At 44.1% G+C, this 27,273-nt stretch overlaps 1 protein-coding gene across 1 annotated transcript in view; it reads left to right on the top strand.

The window, feature by feature from the left end:
* Positions 1 to 27,273, top strand: part of PSKH1 (protein serine kinase H1) — a 185,912-nt gene that overhangs the window by 141,465 nt on the left and 17,174 nt on the right. The gene's annotated exons all lie outside the window — the stretch shown is intronic.

Here is a 27,273-nt window from a genome sequence, read left to right as displayed (position 1 = left end):
AACATACGTTGCTCCAAAAGTATATAGAATGCTTGTATAGCTGAAGACAGAATTGCTTACGTGCTGTCTCTGGGCAATGACCATATTAACTCGTTCATTTTAATCCACATTCTGCTTTGCAATCCTTCCTCAACGAAGTTTATATTCTATGCTCAGTATGGAGCGTCACAGTATGGTGCTGGGCTGGGGCTTTAAACACCCCCTCCCTTCCTTTGAAGGAAGCCCTCAAACGCCCTAGAACAGTATCTTCTATACTGTTTATGTGTGGGTGGTCTCTAGGTCAGAACTGTATACATTTTGTGAGTGGTGAAGGACATTTTCTTGAAAACCGTAGTCCTAACAACTGCAAGTAAACCAGTCTTCCCATTGAATATTTGTGGTGTCATGTTTTGTTGCCTGTTTGTGCTGTTTGGATTCTCTGGATTCTGGGTTTCATTGTTCTTCCCGTGATCTTTAATCTTTTGTTTTCTTTAGCAAAATGTTAAGGATATTTAGTTCCACACCACATTATACCTATACAGAAAATTAAGAACAGAATTCAAGGGCTGCATGTTTGTTTCCTTTGATGTTGACATTGCTTCTGTATTTTCCAGGGCTCCTTTTGTGTTTCGTTGCGTTACAAAGTAGTAATATGCTTTTGTGAGTCATTCTAAACCCCTGCTTCTGCAGAACCAATAAACTACATATAAAATCTATTAATGTAAAAGTCCACTGGGTATTCTGACCAACTGACCAGGTTACTCCACTCTTACTAATATATTAGGACAACCTTTCCAAAGGAAATTACTTTTTTGCCTAGTTTATAACTTTGGCGCTGCTTGACTACACTTCATGAAACTTTCAAAAGGGGCTCTTTTTTTGCTTAGCTCCTTCCTGGAAAGTTTCAGGGTGATCCATCAAGTTAGGGCTGAGAAAAAAAGAGGGGGGCGGGGGGTGGAGCGGGGAACTTAATTTACCCGTGCAATTTCCATAGGGATTTTAAGAATGCACTACAGCTAGAATGCACTACAGCTAAAACAGCTTAACGGAATGAAACCAAATTTGGCATGAAACTAGGTCTTGATATAGAAAGTGTGCTTTTTGTGATTTTGTGTAAATCCGTTCAGTAGCTTGTTAGAAATTAAGGTTAAAAAATATTTATACATCTTGACAGTTGGGCTTGAAGGACTCGCTCAAGGTTTCCACAAGCACAACTGGGCAAGGTTTTTTTCCCCCCATTTTGGCCACCTTGCTCCCACGGTACTGAGCGATCTGACTGGCTTGCCGCCACATGTAAAAGAATGTTGCGGCAGTCATTACAGAACACGGGGACTTAGTCCCCTGTCCTGAAAATGTTTTTTTTTTAAAGAAAATAAGGGGGCTGGGTAGGGATACCCTACCCCCCCAGCCCTTGTGTGGGGGAGGTCCTATACGGACTGCCCACGGGTCAAATAAAAAAAGGTTGGACCACGGCAAAGGTAGTCCAAATTTATGGTTATTTGGGAGGGTGTGTGTGGCGCATGCCCCCTTAGCCAATTTCAGGCCCGGGGACCCCATCCCCCAGGGCCCACCATGTTCAAAAGGGAGGTGGTGCAAGAACGTCCGCCACAAACATTTCCAGGGACCCCATCTTCCAAAGGCACTATTTCAAAAGGGTAGGGGCGTTCGGTCTCCCTCCCTAAGCCTGCAAAGGCCACTAGACCCCATATCCCAGGGTGATTAATTCATTTTTGTTTTAAGGAAAGGAATGAACTTGTCTCTCTTCTCTATCCCACCCCAAGCCTATAAAGACCTTGGGGGTCGCATATCCAGTAATGTGTGCCAGGGAACCCACCCACAGACAGTTTCCCTGCACGCAAGGGCACAGCCAGGGAAAGATGTGCACACTCATGTGAATTTGTAAGCTCTCTTTATTGACTGACCAGATTTGCTTAATTTTTCTGGCCCCAGATTCCATTTTCTCAGAATGCTTTGTGAAGAGGCGACGGGAGGGACAAATCCAGGACAACTGAAATATAGTTTGGGGAAGAACACCTGCCCGGGAAGTTCTCACCACTTTGCATTGTTTGGCAGTTTGCAAGGGAGGCTCAGTCATTCCTCTCCCGCGACGGCCCTTTCTGTGTATTTATTTCCTAGTTAAGAAAAGGAGTTTAATTGAATAAATCCCTGTACCAGCATATAGTGCCGCAGGTAAACGTTCGCCTGCATAAACAGATCAATAGACTGATTTGTGTTTGCTGACCAGAAGAGATTTCTAATTACAAGGACAGCTAACAATCCTCCTGACGGAGCTACAGTAATTGCCAAGAGAAGAAATCCAATCCGTCCTCATTTGTTTGTTTGGTTTTTTCCCTGCTTTGGTTTTTACAGTGCTGGCAAGAAAAAGGGACTTTGGTTTTGTTTGAAATGTTGTTTCTTGTTTGTTTTCTTTGATATTTTATACCATTGTTGCACACAGAAGTGCGATTTAGGGTTTAGGAAGGTCCTGAAGTATCATGTCTCCTAACAATGTCTCCTTCCTCTGCCATGCTCCTTGTCGAGGTGCCCAACCGTTCTCACGTCTACTAAATAAGAACATTTCTTTGTTTCATAATCCAGTGCAGCTGGTCGTTGTCTGCTTCACTGCAAGATTATTGGTTAAAAGAGGTGTTTAGAAAGGAATCCAAAACTACTAATCCTAAATTCCAGCTGTGGAGTTTGAGGAATCTGTGCTTCAATCATGTAGTGTGCAGCATCTCTGCTTAGTGTTATTGTCCCAGTTGGATTGTTGTTTTGGCTTATATAGCAGTGTTCTAATACTCTTTTTATATCCTATTCCTTCCTATTTTATGAAGTTTTTGCTTATGCTCTGGGTAAAATGAAGTACCATAATATATCCATTACCCGCCCATATTTCATGGGTACATCTTCAACCTGTGATACCCAAGATGTCACAGCTAAGACTGTACACTTTTTACCGACCTGTTGTCTTTATTGTGTGTTTAACCCGTTGGCTGCTTCCGCGATTTTGCGGCAGTGCGGCCGTTTTAAAAAAGGGGGCGCGGCCGCGTCGGCCAGTGGCCGACGGCAGCACCAGCGGGGTAGCGCTGCCGTCGGCCAATGGCCGACGGCAGCATGGAAGGGGTTAACGGTTCTGTCAACGTTTTCAAATGTGTTTGTTCTTAAATCACAAAAACATACCTGCCAACTTGAAGAACAATCTCACTGTGTGAGATGAAGGGGCCGAGCCTTGAAGGGGGCGGTGTCTCATGCCGAGAAGTACCTACGAGCCACTTTTGAACCCCACCCCACCCTGTCCCCAAACCCCCTCCTCCTCCTCCAAAATAAACCTTGCTGGGGCTGGTGCTGATGCCCTGGGGTGTTTTCACAACCCTTAATTCACGTCGGCAGTTTAAAGCCTCAGAAACGAGCTGGAAAACCACTATTTACAGTGTTTTTAAGCTAATTTTCCTTGCCACCATGTGATATTGGCTCCTCTCCGGGAGACAGTGTGATGGGAGCCGATATGGTGTGTGCAAAAACTGAATTTGTTCAAGGTGGTGTATTAAATTGAGGCAACCAAGCAATGTCCCATTGTTGCAAGTAGTCTGGTTCAAAAAAGATTGAGTGCCTGTGTGTTTTCTTTTTATTCGAATTTTTTTTTACTACAAAACGTGCCATATTGGGCACATCACAGCGATCAAGTGAGCTGCTAGATACAGAAAATTATTACAGAGCACTGGTAATATCTCCGGGTGAGTTCGATCCAATTTCTAACATTTGTCATTCACTCCCACTCCGATAGCAAGAACCAATATCCAGATTATAAATTAACATAGTCTCTGCTATGAAATGTATCTACTTATCCATACGTAAGCATTTGCCAAGGCAGAGAGGAACCCAACTATCTTCTTGAGAAGGCAGGTTCAACTAAGATGCATTAAAGGACGCTCGGAAGGATCTTGACCTACTGTTTGATTATATCTTTTTAGGTCTTGCCCAGGCAGAGCTTTCGCTTCGAGACATGCTGTATTCAGAATATGGGTGTTAAGCTTCGCCCATTTTTACAATTTGCTTCTCTTACTGTCCTTTTGTATATGATGGCTTTTGATTTGTGAATAGGCTTAGTGTCCCTCCTTTGTACCTCCCTCTCTCCTGTTACCTTCCACAATGACAGCCCCTCTTACATGTGTCCTTACTCTGTTGCTTTCATTAGCAGTTAAGGAGAACTTCTTATCTAATGAATGTCTTGCAGAAGCAGGCGCAACATTCTGTGCTGTGGCGGCCGCTTTAAATCCAGCCTGATACAGCACTGCCTCTTTAAAGCAGGTTTTAGGGTGGCATCCATCTTCTTCTCCTCCCTTCCCCCTTGGATTTTAAATAATCATGTGTTTTTTCCAAGCAGCCTGTAAATCCGTATTTTGTAAAGCGCAGCCGGCACCCTGGGCTTCAGCAGTGCGGCCGCACACACCACTCATGGGTCGCTGCCCTTGAGCAATAATAGTGCAGCTTCTTGGTTTTATTTTTAGCATGCCATGTGCGCTTTCAGTTTAACAATGGCGGCCGCCGTCACTCATACCTATTTGTGGGGTGCTGTCCTTGACTACTGTATCTTTTGTGCTCTAGCTCCGTCGACGTCTGTGACATCACATGTCTTGGAGATAGGCAAAGTTGGATTTGACAAATACGGCGTGCCTTGTCTCCGGGAAGGAGCAAGTTAAGAGAACTGGAGCCTGGAAGATTAAGCCGGCGCATAGTGAGTGTAGTGTACTGAATAGTCCCCGGAAGTGGCGATCCGTAGCCAGCAAGTTTAAATCAGGACAGAGCAAGATGATGTAGCCAGCATAAATGAAGACATTGCTCTTCTATGATCGCTCTCCGATTAAAAATAAATAAATACATTTCTGTTGTCATTGTGGCTGTCTCTGAATCCCCTCTTTCCTTCTGACTGCACCTTCCTTTTATAGCTACTTTCCTTCGCCTAACCCCATGTTCTCATTTCTCTCCCACTGATTATCTTCTCTCTGTTGATCTCTCGTTCTACTCCTACCGGTCCCTTATTGCCATCCTCTGTTTATGGTAAAGATAGCAGTTAATTTAGAGCTTAACTATTAGGACTAATGGCATCCCCGCCCTGGGCACCGCTCCCAAACCAATAGACCACGCACGCAACCTAGGCTTCATCCTGGACTCCTCCCTCTCCATGACCAGACAAGTCAACGCCGTCTCCTCGTCGTGCTTCAACATCCTGCGCATGCTACGGAAGATCTTCCGGTGGATCCCCACCGAGACCAGGAAGACGGTCACCCAGGCCCTCGTCACCAGCCGACTGGACTACGGCAACGCCCTCTACGCCGGAACCACCGCCAAGCTCCAGAAGAGACTCCAGCGGATCCAGAACACCTCAGCCAGACTCATCCTCGACATCCCACGACACAGCCACATCTCCGGACATCTGAGAGACCTGCATTGGCTCCCCATCAACAAGAGAATCACCTTCCGTCTCCTCACCCACGCACACAAAGCCCTACACGATCAAGGCCCGAGCTACCTCAACAACCGCATCATCTTTTACGCTCCCAAACGCCATCTCCGATCAACCAGTCACGCCCTCGCCGCCGTCCCCCGCATCCGAAGAACGACAACAGGAGGAAGGTCCTTCTCCTACTTGGCCGCCAAGACCTGGAACTCCCTCCCGCCGACCTGCGCCTGACCCAAGACCACCTCTCCTTCAGGAAGAAGCTCAAGACCTGGCTGTTCGAGCAGTAGCAGCACCCCCCCCCCCCCCCAAGCGCCTTGAGATCCCCCGGGTAAGTAGTGCGCTCTATAAATGTCTATGATTGATTGGTTGATTGATCTTTTAAAATCTACATCTTTCATCGTAATGTTGAGCCTAAAGATGTAAATGAATGAAATTAGAAGACCCCAGCAGTTTTGTTAAGAATAACTTTGTGATAAAGAATAAACATTTTATGGAAACCTGCTTACACTTGGAACCCGTACAATATTGTGATACTATGTTCGTTTTAGAATACCTAATCATGTTATTCAAATATATGATAATGATATTGCAGACCTAATTCTTTTGTTTAACCATAACCCCTGTTGATGTTCCTTACAGATAACTGTGATGAGAAATGTTGACAAGCTACAGCGGGCCTTTGGAAGCCACTAGTTTCACCCATGATTGATCAATCATTGGGCTGTATTGCACAATGATTGTGGTTGTTAAATCATTTTAGTCTTTAATCGGTCAAGACCATTGCATAAGTGGTTCAGGGCATGTTATAATAGGTCATTTCAGGTGGTAAAATTCTATTTTCCACCCCTTATTTGTCAATTATGAGTCCTTCTTTGTGAGCTGTGTACATTCTGGCGGCTAAACTCTTAACTTTTAAGCATATCTCGACTTGGTACAAGGACTGGAATCATCCGCAGTAACTCAGATTTCTGATTAACCCCCATGAAATTACATATTAATGGCTAAGCATATCTGCATAAATTCCACCTCTTTACTCTGTTTAGTAGAGTATTGCTAGTTGGTAGTATTCCTGCTGCTTGAAAGGGTTGTAAGGGTAACCTGTTTAATTTCTGGGTTGGAAGATCCTGGTAAATTATTGCATAAACACCTATGTTACTTCTACAAAAAAGAGTTGACCCATTAACCCTTTGACCGCACATGTAAGATCCTTTGATGGAAGCAATTTCCAGGAATCTACATTCAGTGTGTCATCCGTGAGCCATTCTATTTTTCAATATGCTTTAAATAATGAGTGTGAATTGAGGTACAGATCCACATAATACAGCAGATTTCCAGTATACCAGAAGCAGAAATGATCGCTTATTTTGGTTAGTCATACATATATACTTCAATAATGATGATGGGTATAACCAAAAGGTAGCTTAATCAGTAAGATAAGGTCATCAAGGTCCAATGACAATTTTGGTGGGGTATGTACAGTGGACAGAGAAAGGAAAAGGACAGTAGGGATGGTGGGGAGATGGGGGTTGGGTGGTGAAGTAGATGATGGTATGTTATCTATTATATACCTTAGTACTTAATATAGTCAGATGCAATCACTTCTTATATAGTTGGTATGAAGTTGCAATCAATGCTAATAACAGTAAATATGTAGAACAGTAATATGTTTTAAATGCAGAGAAATCATGGAGTTTTCTATTCGTAATTAGGTTAACGTAGAGGATCTAGGGCTCAAGATATAAAGGAAATCTGTTATACATTATAACTCATTGATTTTATGTATATGCAGTTCAAAAGATAGAATAGAGTCCGAAGTGGACTGCAGATGATGTAGCTCATAACATTTCAGATGCTAGAATACGGTTATCATCGTCGCAGGTCACGACTTAAGACACCCCATCCATAATAGTAAAAGAATACAATTTTGAACTTTATCAAACCAGTCAGCAGAGACTATGCTCTGCGCAGATTATCAATGGATAAGTTATAGAATTGATTAGAGGTGCAGTAATAACCACTGTACATACAAGGTATTATATGTCTTGCATTGTTCTAATTTTTTAGTTAAACCAGTAACATCAATAGAACACATTTCTGTGGTCTGAACATAGGGTATCTAAGGTAGCCAGTATATGTGCCAATTGAAGTTTTGTACCCATGATAATTGCAAATGCTCATGGTCTAACCGAGGCCTGATCGGCTGACTGAGGGGGCCGAATCTTGGATATCAGCCTGATCATGTAAACAATGGATTTGTCAAGCATCTAAAACTACACTGCAGTCACGTTAAATACCTACGCTTCATAAGAAAGTGACAGAATCCTGTGCACAGTAAACATGGCGGAATACTATCTTTCTTCATTTGGCCTTTATAGACCTGCAGAAATGTGTCCCACTCCAATAATATCAGATAGGTGCAGGCCTCTTTTCTACCACCTGAGAGCCCTGCTCTCAGCTTCAGCCCAACGGATCACTGATGTTTGACAGTGCGAAAAGGAGGGGGCTCTGGGAGACTTCCATAGTAATGTTCTGCATCATTTTGGCAGAAGCATACTACGTTCTAGAAATTATCAGTGACTCTTCCTTGTTTTGGTCTTGTGAAGCGAACAAGCACGCAGTATTCTAAAGACTGGCTATTTTCGCGACCTGTGACATCTAACAGTAGCCAGTAGATGTTGCCCCAAAAATCCGATAACATGGGGCTCTCCCATATGAGTCTGAACATTGCCAGTTGAGCAGGACACCTCCGGCAGTTCAAAGTGGCCCCAGGAATAATTTGACTAATTTGGTATGGGATAAGGCATGCACAATGTAGAATATTAACTTGAATACACCAACAGTGGGTGGTGCACAGTCCTTTGTATTGGCCCATTGCCATTATTTGTCATTAAAGGCCCGGCCTGATTCTTCCTCCCATCTGTATTTAGGGGGCCAAAGTGATATTGGCATGTTCCAAAATACTCCATAAAACCATTTGATTAGTCTCCTGCCATCCCCTATCGTGTGGATGGTATGTATAACTGCATTTGTATTGGGTCCCAGTGATCGTCTGCCGCGGACCTTGATGCTCATACTATGCGTCCATGTAACAGAAATTGACCTAGATGAAATCCTTCATCTAGTATACAAACCTGTATGGTTTTCAACTCGATTGTTAAAGAACATGAGTTCCACCTTTTCCCATAAATGCATATCCTTGCTAGTAATATAACCAGTAAGCATTGGGAGGCCTACACTTGCCTCGTCGGCGTGATGACGTCAGTTCCCTTTTTTCCGCGCCGTCGACGCGTAACTGTTTTCTAGCACTCTCCAGTTGTAGAGTTATTTTGTTGTTTCATCTGCGAATATTGTTGCTAGATGGGATGTCTTCCTCGAGGAAATCCGGATTTAAACCTTGTAGGGAATGTGGGGGGGTCATATGTCCATCACTGACACCCATGAAGATTGCTTATGGTCCCTGTCGTCGGATCACGATGTAGAGGATTGTTTCTGTTGTTGGAAAATGAATCCAAAGGCTCTTTTAGAGAGAGAAGCAAAGTTATTTCTGGCAAAGGCGAAGAAGGATGGTAGAGGACGGAAGCGAGATAAGTCGAAGTCGTCGACTTCACACACTTCGAAGTTGAGAAAACATAAGCAGAAAAGAAAGCATGGCTCTTGGCGCCGATCATCGAAGGGTAAGGCTTCAAGATCTCCATCTCCTTCCCCTCAACGTCATCGCTAGGACTTCGTTTCACCTTTGAATTCTCCTCCTGTGACGCCAGAGAAGTCTCCTTCGCCTGGTAGTACTCCGGCGCAGTCACCGGCGCCGAGGGATTCTCCAGCTTCAGATGAGTCAGTTCAGCAAGTTCCTCCTTCTCCTGAACCTGAGGTTGAGCCTGTGGATCCGGCAGTGGATCCGAATTTACCGACGCCGGACACTCCACGTTTGGATACTGGCTCCAATCCATATCCACAGTTCCCGGCTCCAGGTACTGATCCGTTCAATTTTTTAAATGCAATGTACAGAGTTTTTTCAAGAGCGCTTATCCATCCGGAGAACCTTCTGGTCCCGTGGGTCCGCTGGCATTTAATTTGGGTGCCCATCAATACTATGCCCAGGAACCCTTTATGCCCTACATGCCGATAGCGACGTCATGGCAGTTTCCGGCGCCGAGAGTTTCGACACCGATGATGGAGTCCCCTGCGCCGTCTGGTGAGCCCTCCTCTCATTTGGATCCAGTGCCTCCTTCAGAGCCTTCTTTGACGCTGGTTACGGCGCAGTCGACGCCACGTTCGATGCCACAGGCGCTGTGTCCACGTATTCGGTCACGGAGAGAAGTTCAGAGGCTTTTTGAAGAAGAACAATACCAAAGAGAGGAGGTAGAAGAAGGCGAGTTGGTTGAGTCTTTGGATGAATTAGAAGGAATTCAGGAGGCGAGCGGTTTGGATACCTCTCCAGAGTGGGAAAACTCTTCTACAAGGGCTTCACCACCTCAGGAGATATCACCCTACCATGTAGTAATAAGGAAAGGTGCAGAGATTTTAGATTTGCAGTTACCTACTGCTGAATGTAAGCCAAATCTATTGACTGAGGTTTTGCATGCACCATGTTCTATAGTTGAACTTCTTTTACCGTTTAATGAAGCCTTGTTGGATCTTATCCTTGATGTCTGGCGTAAACCACTCTCTTCGCCTGCTGTGTCTATGGCTGTGGCTAAAAGATACAGGACTGCACCGGGGAATCCGGGTTTTCTCTCTTCGCATCCATCTCCAGAGAGTTTATTGATACAGGCATCTTGCTCCAAGCAAATTTCAGTTGCTTTTCCACAGGCACCAGCTGACAGAGATCCAAAGAAATTAGATCAGTCTGCGAAGAAGGTTTTCTCCTCTTCTAGCATGGTTTTGAAATTAACAAATGCCACTTGTCTTCTAGGTCGTTACTTGTATGCTTTGATGGACTCAGGGAAGGGAAAGTTTCATGAAGGGCCTTTTAGACGTGCAGGCTGCGTCTAGGCAAGTTATTCAGCCGGGCCTAGATACAGCTGATTCATTAGTGAGGATTATGGGTTCCTCTATTGCTACAAGAAGGCAGGCTGGGCTTCGTTCGTCTGGATTTTCCTCTGATGTCCAGGCTACTCTTGTTGATTTGCCCTGTGATGGGTCGAAGCTCTTTGGGCTAAAAGCTGATTCGGCCTTCCAGAGGTTTAAAGATAGCAGAGCCACTGCAAAATCCTTGGGTTTGCAGACCCAGTCTAGAGGCTTTGGCTTCAAGAGATATCGAGGCTTTGGAAGGTCTTCTTTTCGCAACTTTCGTCACCCTCAACAGCAGCAGCAGCACAACCTGCTCTATAATTCTTATAGAGGAAGACCTGAAAATCATTATTGGGGTTCAGCCCTCAATCTCTCCTCCTCCTCTTCTGCCCCCTCTGGTACTGCAGGAAAGCGGCCCTAGACCCCCCATCCTGGAACATGTGGGTCCTGTAGGGGGTCGGCTGTCTCACTTTCTGCAAGGTTGGAAATCTTTCACGACAGACCTTTGGGTTTTCAACCTTGTGGAGAATGGGTGCACCCTTCCCTTTCAGGAGTTTCCTCCTCCCTACCCACCTTGCCAAGGTTATTGTTCAGAGGACCATTTGCTTCTGCTTCAGAAGGAGGTTCTTGTATTGCTTGAGGAAGGTGCGATAGAGGTGGTTCCAGAGCAGGAAAGGGATCACGGATGCTACTCCTGGTATTTCCTGATTCTCAAAAAGGATGGCAGGTTACGTCCGATCCTGGACATCAGAATCTTGAATTTTTACCTGAAACAGGAGAAATTCAAGATGCTGACCCTTGCGCAGGTTCTTCTGGTGCTGCAGGAAGAGGACTGGATGGTGACTATCGACTTGCAGGATGCGTATTTTCACATTCCCATTCTGAAGTCGCACAGGAAGTATCTCCGTGTTACGGTTGGATCGCAACACTACCAGTTTGCGGTCCTCACGTTTGGTTTTACTACTGCACCTCGGGTCTTCACAAAGGTGATGGCAGTGGTGGCAGCTCATCTCAGAAGATCGGGGATTACTGTGTTCCCCTATCTGTAGGACTGGCTGCTCAAAGCGGAGTTGCCAGAGATGGTGCTTCATCATCTGCATGTAACAACTCAACTGTTGTTCGACTTGGGTTTTTCAATCAATGTGCCCAAATCTCACCTGGTGCCCTCTCAGCACAACCTGTTCATAGGGGTGGTACTGGACACTATTGTGCGTCGAGCATTTCCTCCTCCACAATGAATTCTCGACATTCAGATGATTCCTTTATTCCACAATGGAGCTGTTGTTCCAGTTCTGAAGGTCCTTCGTCTACTCGGTCTGTTTGCTTCCTGCATTCTGTTGGTCAACCATGCATGCTGGCAAATGAGGGCGCTCCAGTGGTGCCTCTGCAGGCAGTGGTATCAGCACAACGGAGATCTCAGGGAGTCTGTAAGGATCTCCAGAGAAGCTGCAGCGGATGTATCTTGGTGGAGTGTGGAGGGCAATCTGTCTCAAGGGAAGCCCTTCCATCTTTCTCCATCAGTGGCCACAGTGATCACGGATGCCTCCACTCTAGGTTGGGGTGCTCCTCTTGGGGATCTGGAGATCAAGGGTTTTTGGTCTCCAGAGGAGAGGTTGCTTCGCAGCAACCTTTTGGAATTGCAAGCGATAACGTTTGGCGCTCAAGGCCTTTCTCTCTTCCCTTTGCGGTCAGTCGGTTCAAGTCCTTACAGACAACAGTACCGCAATGTGGTATGTCAACAAGCAGGGAGGAGTAGGGTTGTACCGTCTCTGCAGAGATGCGTTGTGACTCTGGTCCTGTGTTCAGGACCAACGGATTTGCTTAATTGCAAACCATCTGGCTTGAGTTCTGAACGTACGTGCGGACAGTCTCAGTCAACAGTTCTCCGCCGACCATGAGTGGAGGCTTCATCCAGTTGTAGTTCGGCTCATCTTCCAGACGTGGGGAACTCCTCGGGTGGACCTGTTTGCCACTCTCGAACGCGCACTGCCCGTCATTCTCTAGTTTCCAGTTTCCGAGGCAGGGAGCGTTGGGGGACGCGTTTCAGTTGAGTTGGAACTCGCAACTCCTTTACACGTTTCCTCCCATACCCTTGTGTCCCTCGGGTTCTGAGGAAGATACGCCAAGACCGGGCCCAAGTTATATTGATCGCCCCGGATTGGCCAAGAAGGGTGTGGCACACAGATCTTCTTCACCTCTCATCGCACCCTCTGCCCCGTCTCCAGCTCACGTCAGACCTCCTCTCACAGTCGCAGGGGCAGGTTCTACACCCCCACCTCCAGAGCCTGCACCTTCATGCCTGGAGATTGAACGGGACAACCTGAGTTCCTTCTCTCTCCCGCCTGGTGTGGTGGATGTTATTTTATCGTCCAGGGGACACTCCACCAAGTCCATTTACTCCTACAGATGGTCAAGATTTGTTAAATGGTGGGGAGAGAGTTCCATTGACCCTTTGAAGTCCCATTTACCTATTGTTCTTCAGTTTGCTCTTTCTTTCGCTCAGCAGGGTTGTGCTGTGGCCACGATTAAGGGCTATTTGTCAGCCTTATCGGCTTTTCTGTGTCTACCTGATCAGCCCTCCTTATTTAAGTCTCCTATTGTGTTGAGATTTATCAAAGGACTCGCTAATAGGTTTCCTCCTACTCCCTTTGTTATGCCCCAATGGGATCTTAATCTTGTTTTGACTTCTTTGATGGCTTCACCATTTAAACCCCTTCATAGCTGTCCTTTGAGACTTTTGTCTTTCAAAACAGTTTTCTAGTAGCAATTACCTGAGCAAGGAGAGTGAGTGAGCTTCAAGCTCTTAGTTTGAAGCCTCCATTTTTGACCATACATGCTGAAAGGATGGTTCTCAGGACCAGGGCTTCTTTTCTGCCTAAGGTAGTTACTCCCTTCCACCTGGAGCAGTCCATAACTCTCCCTGTGTTTTATCCTCCCCTCACCCTTCCGAAGAGGAGGAGAGACTTCACCGCCTGGACCCTAAAAGAGCGGTGAGCTTTTATTTGGACAGGACAAAGGATTTACGCCTTGACGATCAGCTCTTTGTGGGCTATGTTGGACACTCAAAAGGTAAAGCTGTGCACAAGCGCACCCTGTCCAGGTGGATCATCTTATGCGTCAAGATCTGCTACGCCCTTGCTGGTAAGGATCCACCTGAGGGTATTAGAGCTCATGCTACTAGAGCTAAGTTTTCCACCTCTGCTTTGGCCAGAGGTGTTCCTGTGTTGGATATTTGTAAAGCGGCAACTTGGGCCTCCCTCCACACTTTAGCAAAGCATTATTGCTTGGATTCCGAGGTGAGGAGTGAAGGCCACTTTGCGTGCTCTGTATTGCAGGTTTTTGTGGTATAAGAAAGGTGGACACCCTCCTGAGGGAGTGGGACTGCTGTGGGAATCTATTCATAAGGGGAGGAATCCACAGGCAGATGTATCCATCTGAAGAACAAGTTACTTACCTTCGGTAACGCTTTTTCCGGTGGATTCAGTATCTGCCTGTGGATTCCTCACTGACCCACCCGCCTCCCGGTTGTCCACCTTTCAATCTGGTACATTCATACCGTATAGCTTTCCTTTTTGATGTTATACTATGTATATTGATTTAAAGGTTGTGTACTGTGTATGCTTTGGTTTTGTTGTTGGTCCACCTGTTTTGCCTCGGAGGCACGGAAAAAACGGGTGGAACTGACGTCATCACGCCGACGAGGCTCTTTTATGGTTCTAGTGACGTCATGCAGAGTCGCGAGCGGAGCCGACGTCCTCGTCGGCGTGGAGAGCTAGGAAAAATTCCGCGGAATGCTGGCACAGGGGATATTCATAAGGTGAGGAATCCACAGGCAGATACTGTATCCACCAGAAAAAGCATTACCGAAGGTAAGTAACTTGTTTGTCACTCTGGCACTTTGCTGGAGGGCTGCTGACCAGAAAACTGCTTTTCATGCAAAATGGTTGCCCTGGCTCAACTACATCCACGTTCCAGTCGCAGCTTCCTGCTGTGTGATGCGGCTTTCGTAATTTTGGCCAGGGCTGACTTTGATTGCTAGTCCAGCCATGCAGCAGATTGCATGTCTTTTGCAGCTGCCCGTTCTACAGTTATGTCGCATGTGTTGGCCATCTGGTTGTCGAATAGCGTGACTACATTATTCAAGCCACATGCCTTCGCTCCTCCATAGTGAAACGGGGTGCTCTAAAAGTTAACATTTAATTGTATTTTTCCGTTTGAAAGGTGTTGATGAATTGCAAAACAATCTGAAAGATGGTGTTCAGAATGTGTCATAGTGTAAAACCCGTAACACAGAGGCCTACATTGTGGATTTGTTTCCACATTAGAGGAGGGATCTCAAAATGGTCATAGAAATACTTATTGAAATGGTTTCAGTGATTAGCTGCATTACTTAATACATAGTTCAAACCTTAAGAAAAGTATGACGCATGCGTGTGCACGCTTTATCATGTATGCCGTTCCTTTTGGCTATGCTCGACAACACCACCAAAAGGCATTGGCAAAGATGATAGGTAAGAACTTTTGGGGGGGGGGGGGGAGGTTTATGCGTGTGTTTGTTTACTCGTTCGTTCTCTTGGACACGTATTCTTGCAAATATGGATCAAGTGTCACCAAACATCTTCCACGGGCTCTGATATTTTGGGCCATTATGGTGGGCTCTTAGTACTTGAGTATCCAAAGCCAGTTGTTACAATACAATAGGCATTTATTAAGTGCGCAGCTGATCCCGAGGAAGCGTCCTGGCACTAGCAGCAAGACCACGCAAACACAAGATGATGGATGGAGCGCTGAAACTTTTCAGACACTCATCCCCAGTCACAGATCTGGGTTTAATCCATTATTGTTCTTTAGCTCACTTTGCCTCCCCAGTTCAGACCCAGTCATATGCAAATCAGTTTTGACTCTGTGCCTCCTGGGAACAGTCCAGCCCGAACTGCCAAGCCAGGTCTTCCCTGGACCCAAAACAAGCATCCTGGGACCAGCTTCGGGGTAATTCCTTAACTGGCTAACAATCTGTCACCAGCCTAAGCATTAAACAAATGAGTCTTCAAGCTTTTCCTGAGATCGTCTCCAATGGTGCAAAATGGAGAGCAACTCGTAGCGAGTTCCAGAGTTTTGCCTTCAGAAAAGCAAAATATCTCCCACCACTTCTAGCCCTAGGGATGTGCAGTAGCTTCAGTGAATTGGATCTCAGGGATCTTTCCTGACAGAAGGCCCTAAATGTGCATCTCAAATACTGGAGTCCCTTGTGCGCCAGTGTGCTGTAGGCGTAGATCAGACCCTTAAATTTAATATGGCTGATTATTAGAAGCCAGTGCATATGGCAAAGATGAGCAGAAACAGAATGACGCGTAGGAACCAACAGAATAGTGTGCGCAGACCCATTTTGGCTAATCTGCAATTGTTGAAGTAGGTAAGCTGATAAGCCCAGATATAGACTATTGACCTGGTCCTTTTTTTGAGGTAACTCGGACATGAACAATGGCCTTTCGAGATGCCATGAACAATGGCCTTTCGGGATGGCACAGGAACCAGCTGCAACATGCTTCACAGGTACTTCATAGCAGTAAAGCAACTGGTCGAGACAGCCTTGACCTGCAGTTCAAAAGGCAAAGCTGATTCATATTGAACACCGAGGTTCCTCACACAGGAACAAGTGAGTTGAAAGTATCCCCAGCTCAGACGGTCAGTAACTGAGTCAGGGAGCTTGCTTGTGCCAAAAAAAAGAATTTCCGTTTTATCGGAGTTCAGTTTGAGGCAACTCTCACCCATTCAGTCTCCAACTGCTTTCTGGCAAATCTTGAAAGAACTGAAGGCGTCAGATGCCTCATCCTGGAACTTCAAAAGGAGCTGCGTGTCATCAGCATAAGAGATCACCTTCAGGCCACATGATTTGACCAAATTGATCAGGGGCTCCAGATAAACTTTGAAAAGAGTGGGGCTCACGGCTGAGCCCTGGGGAACCACTTACTGAAAAGGCTCAGGGACTTGTTAAATAATTGTTGTAGAAGTCTAGATCTGGGGTCACTTCTTCCCTTGCCCTCACTGATCATCCTTTTAAACAATGTGGACATAAATTAGATAAAGCAACTAGGCTGTGAGCAGTGTATTTTTCAAAAAAGCTACTAAAAGTGCATCGAGGTGCCTCCTTAGTTGTTTTTGCGTTAGTTAAAATGGGATGTTTGTAGCTGGGAGCTAGATCTAGGGCAACATATCATGATGAGCAAAGGGGTGTCTTGCTTGCCCAGAAATAGAGCCATCAACTTTCAAAGAGTCATTGAATATATACTTCAAGGGATTTGTTGGTTAAAATGAGGAACCACAAGGTTATTTGCCTTAGAAGTAATAGCAATACATTACATTTCTACCAGAGTTACTGAAAAAGTGTCTACTGAATGGTGGTCATAACAAATGTCTTGGGAGCAGTGGCTGTACAGTATACTTGGATGCAGAAGTAATGCTTCTAGGCCTATTGGTGTTACTGATTGCGAACTTTGTTAAATCACTGTTGGTATGGCTTGAGATGCTGCTTTGACCTTGGCAATGTGTTGAGTTTTGGTAGCAAGTTGGCGCAGAGGTAAGGGCATGATCACAGCCCTGGATAGAGAGGGTCGTAATTATGGAAGATATCTACAAAAAGAGATTTGTCTGGGGCATCAGGTGATAACAGTTTGAAACCATTTACAAGGGGTGGATGCTATGGGAGTATTACCTTAGACAACACACTTGCCAAGTGCAGATAGTCAAGAGGGTATCTTATTAGTAGGTCACTAATTTTCGTTAGCACGTAAGCTACCCTTATGACTGACTGACTGCACTCACACTCCCCCCCCTTTCTCTCCCTCTCTTCCTGGATGCTATGACAACATATATTGGTTATTCTTTTCTTGATGCTCCCCAGCTGCTGGACATTGGTTTCATCACCTCCATGGGGTGTAATCTCCTTCAGTGCTCGGGGGTCATGGGAAAGAGTTTGTTGGTGCCCGATCTTTTCTGGGCACCAGCAAACTCCCAAATTTACCGGCCCGGTGCTTACTTCCTGGCTGTTTACCTGATAAGCATTTGCGACATCACACACACATCTCTGGGAGGGATTTCTCTACCCCTCCCAGACCTTGTAAATATGGAGCTGGTGGTTTGGGTGGCAGGAGTGACTAAAGGCAACCGATTAGCCCCTAACATTTGCCTGGCCACGCCAACCAAACTGATGCATTTTTACTGGAGATGGGGATGTAAGGAGGTGCCCTGGCAAGGAGCCTGACACTGTTTGGATATGTTTTTTAGCTTGGAAATTTGAAATGTCTTGAAGAATCTGAGTTTAGAGAGAGCACATCATTTATGATTACCTATATTGTGAGGTAATTCTGAAGAAGTATTTTGAAGAAATGTTTTTGCAGACACCGACTTAAAATAGAAAGCCAATAATAAAAGGAAATCCAATAGGTAGTAGCAATTTTCTTAGCATTTTGAGTTTCTATGCTTAAGATTAAAACTGCGCCCCACAAAAGTAGATATGGTTATCTGGGACAGTAAAGGTCTAATAAACAACCTTGGAAAGTGGAAACAAAAGCACAGAATTAAGTTGATTTTTGGAATTTGAGTAGCTTGGTTATTGGGCCCTATGTCGGATGGAATCTTTGAAGAAATAGTGAACCCCAAACATTTCTGAAACTAGATAGCCAGAGGAGTCTAGGGTGGTGCAACTTATGTAGATGTCATCTTTTTTTCTTACCCAGAATGCCCTTTAAATGTCAAACATCAGTGTAAAAGAAATAGAACACCTCGTAATTCTCTGTCTAGAATTTGTGATGAATAGCAAAAGTTGCATCACCTAGCGTTCCCACATTTCTACTGATAAAAACAGAACCTCAGATGTATGTGGTTGTAATTGTCATGACACGTTTTACTAATTTTGTACAAAAAATCACAAAATAATAGCTTTATAAAAAAACACAAGATTAAAACATTTTTAAAATGATTCCTGTATTTAAGACAATTCGTATTTTAAAAACACCTAAGAACGTAATGCGAGGGGCTTGTTCCAACCACTATTTCTGCTGTATTTTGCAGTATGCCCTATTCCCTCTATTAGTTATTAATCTTGCTACACTCTATAGTACATCTATAGATGCTCAGGACACCAAGAGGAACACAGATTGTAATCATGCCTTGGCAGGATATGTTCCTTTGCCAGGGAGATTTGTAGGAATTAGAATGTTTTGTGAGAAAATGCTACAGATCTGACAAATGTCCTGTTCAGCCTGATATCCCAGTAATGTCTATCACCCAGCACTAGAAACCTTAGGATGTATACATTTAAACATGATATGGTTGTGGTATGTTTCCATAGAGGCCACAGTTCATACCTGCAATCAAAAAACTGGAACTTTAAACCGGTAGTTCGTTTTCAGTGGATTTCCAGTTATCCCAGGTGCACTACATCCGAAACCATTAATCTTTATATATTAAAAACAAAAATGTACCCCCATGCTCGGGAGACCAAATGGAACAAACTTGGGTTTCAAACCTAGGTAGAGAAATGCTCCTGTACGAGGGAAACTGGAGTGACCATGTTTTGGAAAAACAAAGCTAAAGATTTGACACATGCCATGTTCGGCCCTTTCTACCCCGCAGTCAGGGCAGTTGAGGTCTGCCATTTTGCAGTGGAAACCTTCGGATTTGTGGATGTAGAAAATATGTTTGTGGTATTCTTCCATTCAGACAGCCCGGGGGTCTAAAGGGAATATGTAAAGTGGTCCCTCTATTCACTATACTCCTATATAAGTGAGCAAGAATGATTACGCACTAGACCTCGCTTAGTGCCTCAGAATAGAAAATAGGACGTAGAAATTGAATTATAACCTCATGGCTCTATGATTCACCGCGACCGATTGAATGGACCCCTCCAGAGAGGTAGGATTCCCATCAATGTCTTATGTAGATCAAATTGTTATCATCTGGTCATCCCAAGCTGGTTGGTATGTCTTCTGATCAATAAGACCGTACCTAACCACAAAACTCGTTGGGGACAAGCCCTCAATCACTGTGACGACCACAAAGCCATGATCTAGATGAGAAAAGTGCAGTGCGGAAAAAAGAAGTGGTGTGAGTTAAAACAGGATAGAGAAACAATAAAAGAAATTTTAATCGGCATTGTACTCTCCCTTGTTAAAACCAAACAAGTGAAGCAGTTTGGACCAAATAACTGCTTTTCAAAAGGCCAACATGTTTCAGCCCAAAATGGACTAGTACCAAGGGCTTTCGTCAGGGCCACAGTTCTTAATCACTCGCTACTGTCTTGTAAAAGTGCAAAAAAGGATATCAACATGTGAACGTGGGATCAATGCTCCTCTGTATCAATTCGGCGTATCGTATATCTGTAAGGAACAGACAACATACATTGGAATCATGAAAGAGGTAAATAGACCCTAAACTACCATCCTAATAGTGATCAAAAACATTCATTTATACTCACCCATACTATACAGGGAGTGTGCCTCACCTCTCCTGGAACCTAGCTCAGGGTAAGAAGGAGGTCCCGCTCTACAAAAGGTAAGAAAGGGGTGTGTGAGTGAAGAAGAGAGGAAAACTAACATGTACTCTCCAAAACTCTGCAGCAATAGCCACCCTCAATTAATCCCAACCTCTTGGAATTCAGTTCAGAAAGTTTCAAAAAATAACAGGGACTGATCGGGCTATAGGACCCTCAAGTCCACCCTGTCCCTCTCCCAAATAAAAACTGCCAATGTTTGTTAAGTTTTTACCACTAGAAAGGGATGGCCCACCACCCTCTTCCAAAGTGTTGTTTAACTGGTCCAGAGTTTCTTGTTACCCAAAACCATCACAAACGCGCTCTCTCTACCAATATAGAACTAACCTGTCCGTCGCGACCTCGTGGTGCTCATCTAAGCTCAGTGGGAGGCACAGACCGGTAGTAGGAGAGGGTCCATATACTTCCAAAGCCCGGAAGTGGGCGGGCCATAGAGGTCAAGGTCACCTTCATGGAGAATCAAAACCTCTTGTAATTGCAACTCCCTTATTTTAATATTTGCCCCCTGTGTCACGATGTCTATTAGTCACGGAACCGGGAAGAAACAGCCCGGATTCAATGTCCCTCGAGGACTGAAAAAACGGAAGGCCGCCACTCGCGTAGTCTCGCGAGAAGTAAATGGGGGACTACCGAGTGACATCATCCGTCTGGTGTCTGTAGTTCCCTGGCCAAAGTGGCGAATGAAAAACGAGTGTGTGTAAATCACAGTGAATAAAACGGTCACTTATAGGCAGCGGACTTGCTGGAAGACAACGGGATATCAGCACAATTTAGTCACCCTGGCAAACTATCAGCCCATTTTGTTAGGTCGATATAACCTGATTGTTTAGATGCGAGATCCCATGAGAGTAACTACTGGACTACAAAATGACATCATTCAGCTCGTAATTGTAGTTCGTACACGAATATGTCACCAATCAATAGATCATTCTTACCTATATTTGGGGAGGCACTATTTGCGCACATATTAATTCATGAAAAAACGTAAGTGATGTATTTCTTTTTACATATAAATTGTAAAATTGGTGCATGAAGTACTGGTATGCTCTACACGATGTAGATGGTCTAATGAAGACAAAGCTTCGTTCTATGTGTGTGCAGGCAAATATTTTGCTCCAGTTTCGATAATATTTTATTACAAACATAACTGCTGCTAAAGGCTTATCTATAATACATCAACCAAAGCAGTTACTTGTGATCTTCAATGGTGTCGATTTATTTATAGCTTTGATTAATTACATATAGTATGCCAGCAGTTGTCAAGTTGCTATGATACATACTCCTAGATGGATTGCCCGTCATAGTGACAAGACGCCATACCTCATTCATTGTCTCTGCATAAATAGGAGAATATACATAGTCCCGAATGTAGCTGGAGTAAAACTATCATGCGCAATCCAAACTGAGCAGTTCCAAGGGCCGATGCAGGTTAGTACAAAGCTACCCAAGGGATTTCGTCGTTCAAACCCAGAGTATCCGTAGATAATTTATATATCCACCTCTGTTCTTTTAAAAAAAGAAAATGTGATATATCACTCATATGAGATGGAATGTGAGGTTTGTCCAGAACAGTCCAGGTAAAGTCTGACTCGGAATGATTAAATTCAAGGAAGTGTTTGGTCAGCTTGGACACTGTTTTTTTGCACCGGAACAAGCTTTTATGTTCTTGCATTCTGATTCGCACCTTTCGGGTCGTCATGCCCACATATTTCTTATTGCATGGGCAGGTTATTTGATAAATCAAATTGGTGCTGTTACAGTTTGTAAATTGTTTTAGCACCCAAGGACGGTCTGTTCCTATATCTACTTGTTCTGTCCGTGATGTCTGGGGCAGACTGAGCAAGACCCACAGGGATGATGCCCTGTCACTGCTGGGAGATCCCACAGGGTACCCACCGATCTTTTGGGTATATCTTTCGGGCGGGTATGAATCAACCTGTCTCGAAGGCTCGTAGCCCTCTTGAATGCAAACAAAGGGAATTCAATTTTGTCATTGCTCGCATTCAGGATTCTCCAGTGTCGTTTAACGATCCGTTGTATTTGATTGGATCTTGTATTATAGGTGCTCACAAAAGTGATACGATCCAAAGGTGGTTTAGGTACAGGTGGTTCAAGTAATGCTAGGCGATTGTTGTTAGTGGCTCGTTTTAGGGAGCGTTTGACTAGCTGTTTCGTCTATTGTCTCTGGATCAACTGCTCGCTTAGTAGCTCTGCATGTTTTGAAAAAGTTTCTTTGGTGGAACAATTTCGCCTCACTCTGAGAAACTGCCCAAATGGCAGATTGTCTCTAAGGGCTTTGGGATGTTGACTCCCATATAGTAAGAGGGAGTTTCTTGCCATCGGCTTACGAAAAAGTTCACTCTCAAGCCCAGCATTGGTGGCATAAATGGACAAATCCAAGAAAGAGATCCTTTCCTTGTTTGACTCCATTGTGAAGCGCAGATATCTATTCGTGGAGGAGGTATATAGACGATATTCTTGTAGTCTGGAGAGGTGATCATGAGTCTATCTGCCTTTTTCATCAATGGCTCAATTTGCAGAATAGATATCTGCGCTTCACAATGGAGTCAAACAAGGAAAGGATCTCTTTCTTGGATTTGTCCATTTATGCCACCAATGCTGGGCTTGAGAGTGAACTTTTTCGTAAGCCGATGGCAAGAAACTCCCTCTTACTATATGGGAGTCAACATCCCAAAGCCCTTAGAGACAATCTGCCATTTGGGCAGTTTCTCAGAGTGAGGCGAAATTGTTCCACCAACGAAACTTTTTCAAAACATGCAGAGCTACTAAGCGAGCAGTTGATCCAGAGACAATACCCGAAACAGCTAGTCAAGCGCTCCCTAAAACGAGCCACTAACAACAATCGCCTAGCATTACTTGAACCACCTGTACCTAACCCACCTTTGGATCGTATCACTTTTGTGAGCACCTATAATACAAGATCCAATCAAATACAACGGATCGTTAAACGACACTGGAGAATCCTGAATGCGAACAATGACAAAATTGAATTCCCTTTGTTTGCATTCAAGAGGGCTACGAGCCTTCGAGACAGGTTGATTCATACCCGCCCGAAAGATATACCCAAAAGATCGGTGGGTACCCTGTGGGATCTCCAATGCAGTGACAGGGCATCATCCCTGTGGGTCTTGCTCAGTCTGCCCCCAGACATCACGGACAGAACAAGTAGAAATAGGAACAGACCGTCCTTGGGTGCTAAAACAATTTACAAACTGTAACAGCACCAATTTGATTTATCAAATAACCTGCCCATGCAATAAGAAATATGTGGGCATGACGACCCGAAAGGTGCGAATCAGAATGCAAGAACATAAAAGCTTGTTCCGGTGCAAAAAAACAGTGTCCAAGCTGACCAAACACTTCCTTGAATTTAATCATTCCGAGTCAGACTTTACCTGGACTGTTCTGGACAAACCTCACATTCCATCTCATATGAGTGATATATCACATTTTCTTTTTTGAAAAGAACAGAGGTGGATATATAAATTATCTACGGATACTCTGGGTTTGAACGACAAAATCCCTTGGGTAGCTTTGTACTAACCTGCATCGGCCCTTGGAACTGCTCAGTTTGGATTGCGCATGATAGTTTTACTCCAGCTACATTCGGGACTATGTATATTCTCCTATTTATGCAGAGACAACGAATGAGGTATGGCGTCTTGTCACTATGATGGGCAATCCATCTAGGAGTATGTATCATAGCAACTTGACAACTGCTGGCATACTATATGTAATTAATCAAAGCTATAAATAAATCGACACCATTGAAGATCACAAGTAACTGCTTTGGTTGATGTATTATAGATAAGCCTTTAGCAGCAGTTATGTTTGTATTAAAATATTATCGAAACTGGAGCAAAATATTTGCCTGCACACACATAGAACGAAGCTTTGTCTTCATTAGACCATCTACATCGTGTAGAGCATACCAGTACTTCATGCACCAATTTTACAATTTATATGTAAAAAGAAATACATCACTTACGTTTTTTCATGAATTAATATGTGCGCAAATAGTGCCTCCCCAAATATAGGTAAGAATGATCTATTGATTGGTGACATATTCGTGTACGAACTACAATTACGATCTGAATGATGTCATTTTGTAGTCCAATAGTTACTCTCATGGGATCTCGCATCTAAACAATCAGGTTATATCGACCTAACAAAATGGGCTGATAGTTTGCCAGGGTGACTAAATTGTGCTGCTATCCCGTTGTCTTCCAGCAAGTCCGCTGCCTATAAGTGACCGTTTTATTCACTGTGATTTACACACACTTGTTTTTCATTCGCCACTTTGGCCAGGGAACTACAGACACCAGACGGATGATGTCACTCGGTAGTCCCGCTTTTACTTCTCGCGAAACTACGCGAGTGGCGGCCTTCCGTTTTTTCAGTCCTCGAGGGACATTGAATCCGGGCTGTTTCTTCCCGGTTCCGTGACTAATAGACATCGTGACACAGGAGGCAAATATTAAAATAAGGGAGTTGCAATTACAAGAGGTTTTGATTCTCCATGAAGGTGACCTTGACCTCTATGGCCCCGCCCACTTCCGGGCTTTGGAAGTATATGAACCCTCTCCTACTACCGGTCTGTGCCTCCCACTGAGCTCAGATGAGCACCACGAGGTCGCGACGGACAGGTTAGTTCTATATTGGTAGAGAGAGCGCGTTTGTGATGGTTTTGGGTAACAAGAAACTCTGGACCAGTTAAACAACACTTTGGAAGAGGGTGGTGGGCCATCCCTTTCTAGTGGTAAAAACTTAACAAACATTGGCAGTTTTTATTTGGGAGAGGGACAGGGTGGACTTGAGGGTCCTATAGCCCGATCAGTCCCTGTTATTTTTTGAAACTTTCTGAACTGAATTCCAAGAGGTTGGGATTAATTGAGGGTGGCTATTGCTGCAGAGTTTTGGAGAGTACATGTTAGTTTTCCTCTCTTCTTCACTCACACACCCCTTCCTTACCTTTTGTAGAGCGGGACCTCCTTCTTACCCTGAGCTAGGTTCCAGGAGAGGTGAGGCACACTCCCTGTATAGTATGGGTGAGTATAAATGAATGTTTTTGATCACTATTAGGATGGTAGTTTAGGGTCTATTTACCTCTTTCATGATTCCAATGTATGTTGTCTGTTCCTTACAGATATACGATACGCCGAATTGATACAGAGGAGCATTGATCCCACGTTCACATGTTGATATCCTTTTTTGCACTTTTACAAGACAGTAGCGAGTGATTAAGAACTGTGGCCCTGACAAAAGCCCTTGGTACTAGTCCATTTTGGGCTGAAACATGTTGGCCTTTTGAAAAGCAGTTATTTGGTCCAAACTGCTTCACTTGTTTGGTTTTAACAAGGGAGAGTACAATGCCGATTAAAATTTCTTTTATTGTTTCTCTATCCTGTTTTAACTCACACCACTTCTTTTTTTCGCACTGCACTTTTCTCATCTAGATCATGGCTTTGTGGTCGTCACAGTGATTGAGGGCTTGTCCCCAACGAGTTTTGTGGTTAGGTACGGTCTTATTGATCAGAAGACATACCAACCAGCTTGGGATGACCAGATGATAACAATTTGATCTACATAAGACATTGATGGGAATCCTACCTCTCTGGAGGGGTCCATTCAATCGGTCGCGGTGAATCATAGAGCCATGAGGTTATAATTCCATTTCTACGTCCTATTATCTATTCTGAGGCACTAAGCGAGGTCTAGTGCGTAATCATTCTTGCTCACTTATATAGGAGTATAGTGAATAGAGGGACCACTTTACATATTCCCTTTAGACCCCCGGGCTGTCTTTTGTGTTTAGATAGTTGTTCAGGGGATTTTAGCCTGTTAGTTGGGTCTTTAAATATTTCCCCACGACCCTGTTTCCACCATTTGTTATTTAATAAAATTCTTCCATTCAGCCCAGTGGTGATATTTGTGACCAAATAAATAGTACTCTAAACCGGTGTTTCACATTGTTGATTTCCAAATTTCAGTGTACCCAGTTTTTTGCCGAAGGGGTCCTGAGCCCGCAGAAAACCCATACATATCTGATAGTCCCACACTCAGGGCCCCATAAAATAACCTTTGGGGGGGAGGGGGTAAATAATTGACAGTAATGTATTCCTCCATGGGCAAACTGAAAGGAGTTACCATTTTTGGGGAAAAAAATGCTAAAAATGTGACAATCTAGTTCAGTATGTTCCATCAGCCATTCAGGGCAGCAAGTGCTTCAGCGCCCTTCGTAGGGTTGTAGGTTCTGCATAAATGCTGAAATGCAATACAGGGACGGTCCGGCCTGCGTCAATAGATTTGTTAGGTGATACAGAATTAGAAAGTGTGTTTTTTATTCTGTACATATAGTCGTGATTTTGATATCGGTCATTAAGCAAGCTGTACACCATGTTATCCTTCCTCTATCCTTCTGAATCCAAATAACTGACTAACCTAGCCACCACTCAAATTACTTTCATATTTCACTATGCTAATTCAACATTAATCCTTCATGGGTTCTGGAGTAGTGTGCTACTTGCCAAAAAAGCGCTTTGACGCCTTGTCAGTGGTAGTAAGCGCTATATAAATGCAATTACAATACAATAAATGGCAATTGTGCCACAATTTAGTGATCTGTTTTAATAATACAGAATTGAGTGTGCAGACTACATTCCCCAGGAAAATCTGCATATCTGGTATTTCTGGATTCCTGGCACTCGGGGCAACATTGCCTTGGTTAGTATTCTGGGATTTATGTATGTCCATTAGAGAAATGCTACAAAATATTTTCTTTTAACAAATGTGCCCCATATCTCCACGTTTTTCATTATATCTCCAGCGGTATTAATGCTGTATTGGCAACAATATATAGCCCTGAATATTCCAGAAAAATAATAATTTGTAGGGGTGTGCAAAAAACAAAGCATTGCATGTGGTTGAACAACCTAATGCTGTTTTTTATGGACAAAATTCTGTCACAGTGATGTAAAACACCCCAACAGTGAAATGGTTAATAGAGCACTCCTGAAAGCGCTGGTGAAGTTCTGTAGTTAAATGAGTACACCACAGCCCTTGTTTCGGTGTCCAAGGAGCTTTAGTTAGAATAAGTTTTAATTTGAATGCATTTATAAAGGCGATACTTCAAAATGTTCTATCTATTTGAAAGACAACTTGAGGCATTGGTCATAGGCTTGCTTCTGTGGTGTTTTCTTTGCCTTAGTCTGTTTGAGTTTCATAGTTATATCGCATACATTTTTGTAGCCAA

This window comes from Lissotriton helveticus, chromosome 12, assembly GCF_964261635.1.
Source record: "Lissotriton helveticus chromosome 12, aLisHel1.1, whole genome shotgun sequence".
Lineage (NCBI taxonomy): Eukaryota > Metazoa > Chordata > Amphibia > Caudata > Salamandridae > Lissotriton > Lissotriton helveticus.
Note: the sequence above shows the minus strand (reverse complement) of the source record. Positions and strands in the feature narration are given on the sequence as shown.